This window comes from Halictus rubicundus, chromosome 1 (genome assembly GCF_050948215.1).
Source record: "Halictus rubicundus isolate RS-2024b chromosome 1, iyHalRubi1_principal, whole genome shotgun sequence".
NCBI classification, from domain to species: Eukaryota; Metazoa; Arthropoda; class Insecta; order Hymenoptera; family Halictidae; genus Halictus; species Halictus rubicundus.
The window spans coordinates 10,253,433-10,266,563 of NC_135149.1; the positions used below are offsets into that span (position 1 = coordinate 10,253,433).

Below are 13,131 nucleotides of genomic sequence, written 5' to 3' on the forward strand. Positions count from 1 at the left end.
CTTTACCCACACTTAACAATAAATGTATACTGAAACATTTTCTGCAAAGTTAATATGCAAGAAGTTGTTTGAATATACTTTTGCAAAATTGTTCTTCTCTTACACGTATAATTTTGGCCATATCCTGCAGAAAATTAGAATTAAAAATTCGCAACTAGTTGGTTTACATAACACTTGCAATAACCTAGTGTAGCTAAGGGCTTTGAACTCTTACAACCACACAGGTAAGTCTAATATTTATACAATAGCTAATCGAAAGCAAGTATCGTGCCGAGTCCGGCGATATTCAGGTAGAATTTCCTATTCGCGTGAGACATGTGCGTTTAACGTATACGTCGAAAGCTTGTGTGCACCGATGTAATGCAGAAACATGCTTTTGTCTTCCTGTAAGAGATTTTCCACCTTGTATCCGTATTTACGTCAGGAATATTCATTTGATGAGCGTCTACTTCTGCAGCTGTCTAGATTTCAATGCATTGTGTTTGCATTTATGGTTGAAACAGATCTATACGATTTCAATTCTTTTTCTGAGATTGATATATAAATAGACAACTTTTTCTTTGTAATTATAGTAATATCAAACGTAAAAATCTTACATTTAAATAAAACTTATGAACATTTTCTGTTTTTTGTTAAATCGATCTTGTAAGATTTATAACCAAACAAATTAATATTGTGTATAAATCTACAAAATTGTTTATGTCCTTTTGTTACATAATAAAAGAATTATTATTAATATGAGGAAGATTGTTTATAATATGAGCGATTGAGCTTCTTTTAACCCACCGCAAGCCAAGTGAATAAATGTCACATCCTGAACCACGTCGGGCTAATTTCTACAAATTTGAGCAAAAATGCACTTTTAGATCGTGTTTCGTCAATTTTAAAATAGACTCGCAATCAGATTAAACTGTAACAAAGATTTATCCATTACAAATGAATTTTGAATTTATCTATAATATTAAAAATAAACTTCTTATTAGTATATTTCAAAATAGCAATTTTAAAACCGCTGAATAGAGAATCCTTCTGATGTATAGTGAACGTAAAAATGAATTAACAAGTAATGAAAAGACATCAAATTTTATGCATTTACGACAAAAATTATTAAGTGCAATTCAAAATAGTAGAAGGATTAAAAGAATTTAAGAATATCAATACATTACTTCAAACTTATCAAAATTAGAGAAGAAAAAAAAATTTTTATTTGGCTCTTATTTGTTGTAATTAATCCACAAAGATTTTATTTTCTATAAAAATCCGCAGTCTAGTAAGAGACTTCATATGGAAGATGAAAATAGTCATCAATGTATGTAGATTAATCAAACATTATCGTTACACACTTTAACTTCATTGATTTTAATATCGTTATGATGCGTAGATTGTGAACCAATCACATTGAATTTATTATTTTCTTCTACGCGTATTGTACGTACACGTATCGTTCGCTTCTCACGAGATGAGATTCGGGTCAGCACAGAGGCAAGGAGAGTAAAGTTCTGCTCCGCTTATACTCACCTTAACGCTCACTAGTTCACACGTTTATTCTGACGTGTACCGTCATCTTTCCCCGCCATGCGATACTACATGCCTGCAGTACGTATTTAGCAGTTGTAACCTACTCAGCGAATAACGAGAATATGTGTGACTCAACTGTATCAGTGTGTGTGCCTGACTCGCATTACTTCCGAGTCTCTTCTCGTGAGACACTCTTCCCAGGCTCTTTCCTCTTTTGTTTGTTTACAAGGGTATTGTAACGATGTCTGTATTTTCTTGTCCCTGCAGTAACAATGGTAGGAAGAACAGGTTCACGTCAACCAATTTATCCCATGTTCTGAGTCTTTAGTCTTGTCGTTTGATTTACGATAATAAACTAAATAGACGCGCACATGGGCTTCATCTCATCCATCTAAAGAATTATACATACATTTACCGAAGATTCAACTTTTTTAATGTAATAGTGTTGCGAGAAAGAAAAAGAAACATGTTTGTGGCAGTCTGAATATGGCACACTAAATTTGCTTTGTCAAAAAGTGTGACGTATTGTCGAGTGTCCATTAGCTAACTAAATTCTTGAAAAAATTTAAAACAATTTTATCCCATTAGTTCCGAATTTAAATTCCTTTTTCTCTTTTTTTTTCCGATTTATGGTACACTCTAATCAAACGCAACATAAATTCTACACTTCAAACACTAATTTGTAAATGTAATAACCGTAGAGAAATTTTGAACACGTACGAGAAGGAGATTTTGACAACTTTTTTTATGACATACCGTAACTCCGCCGCATTTAGTTCTACGCAGCTAGTGTGATCACAATTTGTTTCGGGTAATTTCAGTTTTTGCATAATAAATTTAGACATTCATTTTCGCTTACAATTAATGTAATTCCCAAAAAAACATGTAAATGGTCATATCAATTTAGTAGCGGACTAATTTGGTAATAGTTGCATAAGTTTTAGAATATCAGGCTATATCCTGCTAGTTGAATAACTTGAATACCCTCGTCACAAATCAAATGCTAAATGATCTTACTGTATGCAAATGATAAATGGAACCTGATTGTCACTGGGTTTAAAACGTGAGGTGCCTTTGAGCTAACAACTTTAGCTGACGTTAAACGCAATGGAACGCCAATTATAACGACGCACCGCAGTTATATTTTCCCGTCGTTCAACCGCTGGCCAGGATATGCCGGTTACATCGGGTCACTGCCATAAACTCGAAACGTAATGGCGTTCCGGGCCCTGGTTAAACGTTGTAGTACGACACACCTGTGGGCTGTCCCCAGCACATTTTACTCGCACTTTTATTTATTTATCCGTAACGAGCACGACCGATTTCGAAATCACCGTTCCCCCCGATGCGGGTTACCCTTGTCCTATCATGTCTGGTATCTCACCTTTATTCCGTGATATCTCGTCGAGATACAAGGTCACCTAGATAAATCCGGAAGTTTGTCGAGCAGTCCCTCTTGATGAGTAGAATACGATATAATCATTAAAAAAGTCGGTCAAGGTCAATTTTTGCTCCAAACTGTTTTGACTGATCTTCGTCAATCCTAAGATGTAGAATCACGCTGTAACGGTTCTTACACATCATTTCTTGACACCCTGCAGAAACTGGCGAAAGGATATATTGACATTTTTCTGGAATTTGAACAGTTTTTTCTTATGAAATGACTTCTCCGGATATACCTCAACGACCCTGTGTAAGAAGGCTGCTATCTGTCCTCATTCTATGAAATTTGTTAATTCTGCCGGTGTAATTCTTTCCTTTCGCAGACACTCGACGATATTGAATATTCTGCAATTTGCCATTCCCTGCTCCCTTCTGTAACGTTGCAAACTTAATAACGAGGAAGGTAAAAATGCAAAATGAGAGGTAACTTACTTTAGGAAACAAGACAAGAAGTCAACTGCATAAATTTTTAATTTTGTTCACTGTAACGACACAGGAAGTTAGCAACATGAATTTTTTATTTAGAGGAGGATGAGTCGCTCCTTTCGTGGCCGTGCATATTTCAACTGGGCCATTTCGCTTTAATCCGTTAAAGAGTTTAAAAGCTCGAGTAATTCATTGCAAGAGCAAAATATACATAAATTTCACCATTTTAATCAATTGTTTTGCGGAAACGCTAATAAATTTTGGGTCGTTCTAGCAAGATCAATAACATGAAAAATATGGAAATGTGTGTAAAGTTAATTAACTGTCTACTAAGTATGACAATGATTTGATACTGTGAAGTACATTTTTTCATTTCAGACTCTTAGGCGAATAGTCTGAATCCACGTTTCAAAGACTTTCGTATTTTCATCAGATAATATTGTATATTCTTTTAGAACTTCATGTTGGAGCATTGATAATTTCCTTTTTTTTTTGGCATGAAAAGTAGTTTATTTTCCTCGAAAGTCTGTTGATTCCAAGTTGAGCCAATCTCATAAACAGAAACGCGCAAACAAGTATAGCAACCATGCTGGGAAAAGATGCGAGCGAACGTATCATAAAATGTAAGAGAACCGAGGCTGGATTCTCACTGTGGTTTCACCGGATAGAAATACCTATGTGCTTCTTACTCTTTTCTCGTGAAATATATTTGCACGAAAAGTCTCGAGAGAACATTGATGAACTTTTGCAGTATATTTAACAAAATAAAAAATTTTTTAAAAAAGATACTTCATCTTAAAAAGTGTCTGGATACTATTTTGATTGACTGTATGTACATGTCACATAAATTAAAATTCAAGCTTACCATAGCGTTGCGGTAGTACATGATCACTTTTTTAAGGAAATTCTATCTCTTACATGCATTACGTAGTCCTCAAATTTTATCGACATAAAAGTGGTCACTAAGATGTTCACCTTTGACCTCGAAACGAATTGTAAAAGTGTGAAACATAATTTCAGCGTGATCGGCAAGTAAATTTCATTTCCATAAGTAATAGGAAGATTTAATCAAGAAATACGGGTAGAATTTCTTATTACTGTCGCATTGTCTGTACGTTGTTGTCATTCTTTCTGTTTCAGAATAATAGGCAAGATGTCAGAGGAGTGGCAATACAACTCATAAAGGCAATAAAAGGTATCGTAACATTTTTTCCTATCTCGCTTTGTTACCGAAAATGTTCACTTCGATCGAAGTGCCATCGCTAGATTATTATACATACCCGGATAAACAAACACAAAGCCCGGATAAATCGAGACCTACCGGATAATCGAGACCTGGGGAGAAAAACATAAAAGCGCAATTTATGTTTACAATAGACATTTTATTCGATAATAAATGCTACTTTTGTACAATATATACATTTATACTTTTATTTCGCCTTTCCTCCCCCCCACCCATAAAAAAATGGTAAGACTATATATACTGAAATACCTCCGAGCAACCTCTTTCCATATCTGTTAACGATTTTTGTAATACAATTTTTTTAATATATATAGCTATAATTATCAAATGGAAAGTCTATTTCGACAGCAGCACTTAAGAAATTTACATTTATTTTCAGTTTGTGTATATGAAAATTATCAATATCAAATTTATTTATAACATTGGAACAATATTTATTAATAAAATTACTTACGGTACTTGTGTGCACAGTTTCATAATTTTTTGAATTTACGGGTTTGATAACTTCCCCTGTTAGATATGGTAAGTTCTATTTTTTTAGTCGAATACAGTGAAAGAGCATTCTGTTGTCTACGATATTTGTACATGTAACTTTCTCGTACATACAACCAGTTTTCTACACTGACTTTTCTCATAATGGTAGTGGTAGTGGAAACACTTATTTGCTGAAACAGAAAAACTAGTATGTGGATTTAAGAACGGATGGTAGCTATCTCAAATCAGGGCGATAGTGCAAGTAATGAAAATGAGAAACATATTGTTGCTGAAACTAAATTGAAAAAATACAGCATAAGATACGGATAGAATAGAGACCCCTTTAAATAAAGACCCCCGATGTGGTTGGAATGTGATAGTTACAAAGGGATTGGAAACAATGAAAATACAGAGAGCAGTAATTGATGCAGGAAAGAGGGCTGTTCAGTTAATGTAATTCCAGACACGATATATTAATGGAATAATCATTCATGTAAATGAATCGCAATGACACGGTGTAAGGTGTTATTTATGATTCCTCTTACATTCTTTTCTTTGAAATAGATGTTGTGTTGAATCAACCAACGCTGCATGAAATGTTGCTTATTTTCTGCGCCTGCGAACGAATTAGCGAAGGGGTTTTCCGTACGCGTGATGCAAACTTTCCGGTATTTAACACTAGGTTTACTGGACCCGTCGAAATGACGGGTTCTAATATTTTTAATTTACGATTATTCAGATTGTGAAGATCCATCTACGTGGAATTACTCCACTTTATTTCCTTAGGTATATAGTATTTAAAAAGTGGCTAAAAACTTGGATAGACACATTCTTCTTTTTTTTAATAAAGTAACGTAAAATACTCGCTTTTAATGCTCCGTAAACCTAGTGTTAAACACAATTACCTCAAAATGCTTGGGAACACGGATAAAAGTTGTATTTACAAAAATTGCAGAAACTTGAACAATGTTAACAATATTTGAACAAAATTTCAATAGTAGCGCCATTCTTGAAAAATTCTTGGAAAACTTTAAAGCAAGGTGGGCATTTTTACCTGATTTAGAGATTCTATCACTATATAGGGTGGTCCACGCAATTGTTTAGCGTTATAACTTCATTACTAGTGCAGTTACAGAAAAATATTTAAGGAGAGGGATGAATGGTTCAAAGAGTACTACATTCGTAGGATCATGTTTTAGTGGAAACGCAATGGTTCATGTGCATTCAACAATTGCATTATTTTTTTTTTTTGCTAATTATTTACAAAAGGGTATGTTAGCGACATGATTCTAAACAATTTCGTTCGGTCCTACAACTAGTTTTCGAGATTTGTACCTTTTTGAATGTCAAAGTCGTGCTTTGAAGCACCACCTCTCCTCTTACACCCCCTTTCAAAAGAACCTAATCCAGACCTAACCAAAATTCATTAAAAATTGCGGAAATCGATGTACTGGACCTAACAGTGTACATAATAGGACCTTCATGGTATAAATCATAATATATCATAAATCTATATATTACCTTCATGGTATAAATCGTTTTAAGAAATATCTATTAATTTTGAAATGGTTTTAATGTATAAAAGATGATTTGTGTTTGATTCTACAAACTTTATGAGACAATAATGTATACAATACTACTCCTGATTAAAGAAGAATGTATGAGTTTTTTACTTTTCGAATAATAAAATGTAGATACTTTGAACTATACTTTGTCTTTTATTTGATGTAATGTGCGATAATTAAATTGTCATAAATACATATGGTTAAGTCGTATGACACATTACACCCGCGAAATACTGCCAGGTACAGTACAGAAATATGAGAGATATTGAAGCTTATGAAATGAAAAAAATACGTTTCTGTTTTATGATATGAAATTCATTGCATGTAGGTTGCCGCCTGCTGTATCATATCTTCGTATTTTAAAATTTCTCGCCTTCGTCAAGCGTACAAGTTGTGAAATAAATTTGCGTTATGCACCAGAGTGCTATCACTTTGTAGGAAGCTTAATATTATAAAATTAGTACACACAGATTAGTACAATATATTAACAACTGACACTATGATATGCTGTGTGACATTAATATAACTTTTCAAGTAGGAACAACAAATAAAATAACATTAGCACTTAGTTCATAATGTGATTGCCATAACGAATGATACGCTAAATCTGTGCAAAATAGATAATTTACATTGTGTCCTCCGTGGCAGTAATTATAACTATAACTATAAGTGTACATATACATAATGATACTATAAAAATACTATAGTATAATGATACTATAAAAACGCGAAGTGCATACGAGTATTCGTTGCAGTTGTAAATTTTACAGAAAACAATAGTTAAGTTATGCGACACATACGAGACTGCCAATTCACCATATATACCAGATTTAATTTTGTCACTTCTATTAACCACGAACCACACTCCCGATTGATTTTTACTTCTCGACAAAAGCCACGGTGAAGATTGATATTCATAATTCATCGTCATAAAACGTTTCTTCAATTCATCCAAGATTTAATTGCCCCGACAATTAATTGCGATCCGTCAAATCTCGATCGAGATTCGAAAAAGTCTATAAATTCCATCACCGGGCAAAAGCTGTTGACATGTTCGATGATTTACGATCAGTTGCCGAAATATTTTTTATTCTCCACAGCATCTAGGAAACGATACAGATATGCGAATACGATAGATTAATATGCGTAAATGAATAGAAATGTTATCTAAATTTTAACTCGTATCCATTCTCTGCCAAGGCTGAAAGATCAATGCAACTCTGATTTCACAGAACGTCTGTGACATACCATTCGTTTATATCTACTGCGGGAAAGAAGTTTGTATTGCCAAAAATCAAAACCACGTAGACTGTTGAATAAAGTGAGCTTGTAAATTCAAAATTAGTTTTTCACGTCGCGTCTCGTCGTATTGTAGTATTTACGAGTCCCGATTCCCAACTATTGCCCGTGAAATTAACGCGCGCAGCATGAGAGAGAGGTTGGTGGGAGAAGCAAGCGTTTGAGGGCCCCCTACCATGCCCAACACTGTTTTAGAACATAGTCATGGAAAGATATGGGCATGGAGACGGAAAAATGCGTAACTTTCATTTAAGTGTACTAAACCGACCTTAAAATGCATGGATCAAGATATTATGGTGTAGGGATGTGTTTTGTCCTTTGGAGTAGAACGAATCGAAACTTTAACTGAAAAAGTTAACGTCCAAGTTTACCTAAAATTATTACAAGAAATCGTAATCCCGGATGGTCAACGATGGATAGGACGTGATTTTGTTTTAGAACAAGACAATATCTCTATTCATATGGCGATACATATTAGGAATTATTTAAGAAACAACTGCCTTAATGTCATTTAATGGCCCCCGCAACGTCCTGAATTATCCCCTATCGAAAACATTTGGACCAATTAAGAGCAGGCGAAACTAGGCCGAACGAACTTTGCGATTTAAAACCGTTAATAATCAAGAGAAGTCTGACGTAAAGTATCTTATTACTTGGAAACTTCAAATAAAAGTTGTTTTCTATTACTTGCTGTTTCTGAAGAACTTTAAAGAAATAAAAAAGAAAAAATATTTGGATTAAGGATTAGCAATCTTTCTTTTTAGCTAAACTGTTGTTCCATAATTGCGGGTCACCGTGTATACAGAATCCATTAGAAGATTACACGGAAAATATTCTCTCCCGTCCTATAGATTGTTCCACGTCTCAAACGCTATGTGAAATTTCAAGAAACAGCAAACGAAGATACAGGCTAATACTTGTGAAACGTTTCTATGCTCTGCTACCAATCTTAACGACCCCGATTCTTCCGAAGCTGAGTACAAATTGCAGGAGAAACTGTACCTAACCGGCCGTTCTTCTCGCAGACCATTAATGCTTCCTCCAGTTGGAGTCATGTTTAACATTTCTCTTCGCTCGCTCACAATCTCTTCCGTACATCTGCCGTGATTGTTGCACTCCGAGTTTGCTTTAATTCAACAAAATGTCGAAACACTGGGGCCAAATTCGTTGGCGAAAAATTGCTTCGCTGTTCCTTTCTCTTGAGATTGGAAAGAATAAGATTTTAAAGAATAAGTTACACAACTCGAGAAAAAGCAACGGTAGACTTTATATGTATACAATATAGCATTTAATGGACAGAATTTAAGTTCTACTAATTTTAAATCAAAATGCTAGAGATAAAAGTGGGCTTCAAGAAACCCATCTCCGGTAAGCTCGATCTTGACATATGTTATCAAGGTCATCCATCTGAACAAGCGTCCAAGGTTTTAACCGTCGTTATTGTTCGTTAAACAAATTGGTAAGAATATAATTGGTAGTGTAAATAAAAATAAAAATATGAGAAAACCCACATACAGGATGTTCGACTACAGGTGGGAAAAATTTAAGGAGTGGTTCTCCAAGACAATATAAGACGAAAATGAAGAATAAAAAAATTCCGATTTCGGCTTAATTTTTTAGTTATTATCAATTAAAAATCCGCCTAAAATGCAGCAACCCGGCCAACAGAGGTGTGCGTTGCTTACGTCATAAAGGCGCGCGACGGTCACGCATCAAAGGTCCTTGCTCGCACCCAATGGTTAGGCTTTGACGTCATACACTTTAGCCAATAGTTCGGCTAGAACCGAAAATGCGTGTGGAATGACAGAATCGGACGGTTTACACGCCGAATTCTTGCCAGGTGACTGTCGCACGCATCTTTCTTTTTTTTCGGAAGGAAATGCTTTGCGCATACCCAAGCTCCCTGGGGGAAGCCGGGGTTATGTGGGACTGTCTCCAGGGGGAGTACCCCTGGGGACTACCCACTAAAACCTCACGCCCACCTCAGCTAAAGGGGAGGTGCCTGGATCACGCGAGTATTCAACAGGACACCTCTCAGCTAACATCCTACCCCAAGGAGGAGGCGACCCCCCTCCCATTACCTACGCTATAAGACCCCGGGCGGAGGGACCCGCCCGGTGTCCCCATCCCTGGAGCCTTCGGATTGGGTTTCCCGAGCCCCAGCTCGGTCCTCCCACAGCTCCCGGTGTCTTCGTGCCCCGCCCGGAGCCGGCGTCCCAAAGGAATCAGCTCCGGCCGAGGCAGGAAGACGCCGCCACCGAAAGGAAGGGCTGTCGGAAGGGCGGTCTGGCACGCTCCGGCCCACCCCCCACGGATCCCCCTCCCATTGTTGGGGAGGGACGGACCGGCACACAGTGGGCAATTTGGACGAAATCGGATTCAAAATCAAAGAACTTTCGATAGAAATGAGGTAGAGCGATGAAACTTTTTTTAAATTAAAGCTGAATCTTTTTAGAATATGGGAAAAATAGGGAGATTATGGTACGAACGTTTTTTAACCTTGAGAAAATTCGTTAAACTTGCACAATTTCAAGAAAATTATGGTTTTTCCAATACCACGCGCGGAAAAAAATTTTTTTTAACATACTATACATCATTTCCCATAGATTTTTTCACGCTGATTTCAAATCTGGTCTCAAAATTTGTCTACGACCTCAGGATTTTGCAAAAAATAGATTTTTGTGACATAAACTAATGAAGTCATTTTTTCGTTGAAATGATTGGATGGTAATAATCTCTCTATTTTTCCCATATTTTATAAAGGTTCAGCTTTCATTTAAAAAAAATTTCATCGCTCTACCTCATTCCTATCGAATGTTCCTTGATTTTGAATCCGATTTTGTCCAAATTGCCCACTGTGCGGCACCCCCCACACCGGGATTCATCCAGAACTAGGCTCCCCCGAGGGGGCCGGGGTCAGCTCCCACCCCGAGCCCCCAAGATCACCGCCCCAATTGGTGGGGGCGCAAAGCGGCGCGGGGAATCACCCACCGAGTGGGGGGGGGGGGGCTGTCGCGCGCCTCTGTGACGTACGCAACGTACACCTCTGTTGGCTGGTTTGCCGCATTTTAGGCTGACCTTTAATTGTTAACTAAAAAATGAAGCCGAAGTCACAATTTTTTTACTGTTGATTTTCACCTTATATTATTATGGAGAACCACCCCTTAAAGTTTCCCCGACCAAAGGGCCGTGCAGCCCATGTCGTCGATGTACCGTGTCGGGCAGTCCAGGATGCGGTACTGCTCGCTTAGAATCACGTCAGTCCGCCTTTCAAGGGAGAGCTGCGTGAGTAACTCGTCGGCGATCTAGCTGCGGTTGGCGTTGCCCTGCAGGGCGATTAGCGCCGTAATCGCAACCTGCTTTTCTGGGCGCTCAGGACCTCTCTGAAGGTCCTATACGCACCTGAACCCTGGACGTGGTCAAACTGTTGCACGGCCCGCTCAGCACACCGTGTGCACCGGGGAGTGAAGATGCAGTCCGCGGCCATGTGGCCGTCTTTGCCGCACCGCCAGCAGGCATCGCTCCTGTCAGGGCCCTTACAGGCGTTCCGGCTGTGGTCGTAGGCCATACACTGGAAGCAGCGCGCCACATCAGTCCAGCGCCCCACCCGTGCAGCAGTTCACCTAGCCGACCCTAACCCCTTCCCGTACTTTAACTAGTCTGACTCGTGATGAATATTTTGGCCCAAACGTAAACATCACGAGTAGGACTTGAAAATCGGGTCAAACTTAAACATCACGAGTCAGACTCGCGGAATGATTTAAAAATGTCTATATCACAAGTATTTACATTTCGGCTAGTATTGCAACTGTTTTAGAGTATCACTGTGGTCTGTTTACCGGGCGTTGAACCCTACCGCTTGGACTCGAATTTCGTCGAGCTAAATGGCACGGGAAGGGGTTAACACATTTCCTTGCTATCAACTGTTCCCCCGCCGCCCCCTCGATGTTGACGACAGCGTTTCGCTGTCCTTTCGCGTTAGGCGCGAGTATGGTAAACTTCAACTCCCCTTTGAAGGTACCATCCACTTCCAATCTAACGGCCGCTTCCATCTCCTCCTGGAACGTGCAACAGTCGAGATCCATTGTTTCGACACTCATTCGGGAGGTCAAGTTTTTGACCTGCCCGGAGTCACCGACCGCAGCCTCAATGGCGCTCTGGACGGCGCACTGGTCCTTGCAACGCGCCAGCTCCAGCAGCATGCCGCCCTCCCGCGTCCTCCGAATCTGTGTCTAATTGTGTACCAACAGGTAACACGAAGAAGACGCATTGCATAATCTTCGTTTTCATTATACAGAAAATATTGAATAATCTAAGCAGAAGTTCCAGCGTAAATGATTCACACGGTATGCGGTGGTAGGTAACGTAACAACAAATGTTAAGAATTCTCTAACAGAGTTTTTGACACGAATATTGGGAAAACTATCATCTTTGGAATCAACAGGATACTGTGAACAGATTTTTTATATTAGCTTACCACCGCTATGGTCTGTCGCTCAGGCGAATTTCCAGTGAATTTCAACATGCACCGTTGGGAAACTACGTTACAATAAACAGCAGTTTTGTCAGACACGCTTGCGGTAGTTGCAAATATTGAGCCCACTCACTTACCCAACATTAGAACTACGATGAACAGTTTCGTGATTTGAAGTCACAGATGACAAAGTTGCTAATTAGTTAAAGGGTATAGCCGGATAAGGTGGTCAAATATGTCCCCAAACCAAATTGACCTTTTTTTCGTACCAAAGAAAATCCTCTGTGGCAACTTTCCATTCGGTACCCCTATCACAAGGGTACTTATAGCGTGACCACGGTTCAATGAATTACGCTCTATTTCTACTGTTCCTCTTAATCAAAAATTACGAAAAACTTCGTGAACATTCTACTTGATAGCACACACGACTATGAATTTTTTCGAATATTTCATTGTAAAATTGATGTTTAAACAATTCCAGAAACATAAAATTGTTGATTTTATATTGAAGTTATCAGATGACCACTATGGTCGTCTACTTATGGTAGTTGTATCTTATCATGGTTATTAGTAACACGTAAATACACGCTAATAACTATGATTTATTTGCAATATAGTTAAAAAATCATTTTTTAACGTACTTTCCTTGCTTTCTAATGTAGTCGGTTCGTGATCACGCAAGCTTCTTC

General features: G+C 38.0%; 1 protein-coding gene across 1 annotated transcript in view; it reads left to right on the top strand.

Annotated features, from left to right (window-relative positions):
- The first annotated feature begins 4,531 nt into the window (after positions 1–4,531).
- Positions 4,532–13,131, top strand: part of LOC143354063 (zwei Ig domain protein zig-8) — a 265,431-nt gene continuing 256,831 nt past the window's right edge. Inside the window, exon 1 of the mRNA XM_076787797.1 lies at positions 4,532–4,582. The gene's annotated coding sequence lies outside the window, so the exon portion shown is untranslated. The remainder of the gene's footprint in view (positions 4,583–13,131) is intronic.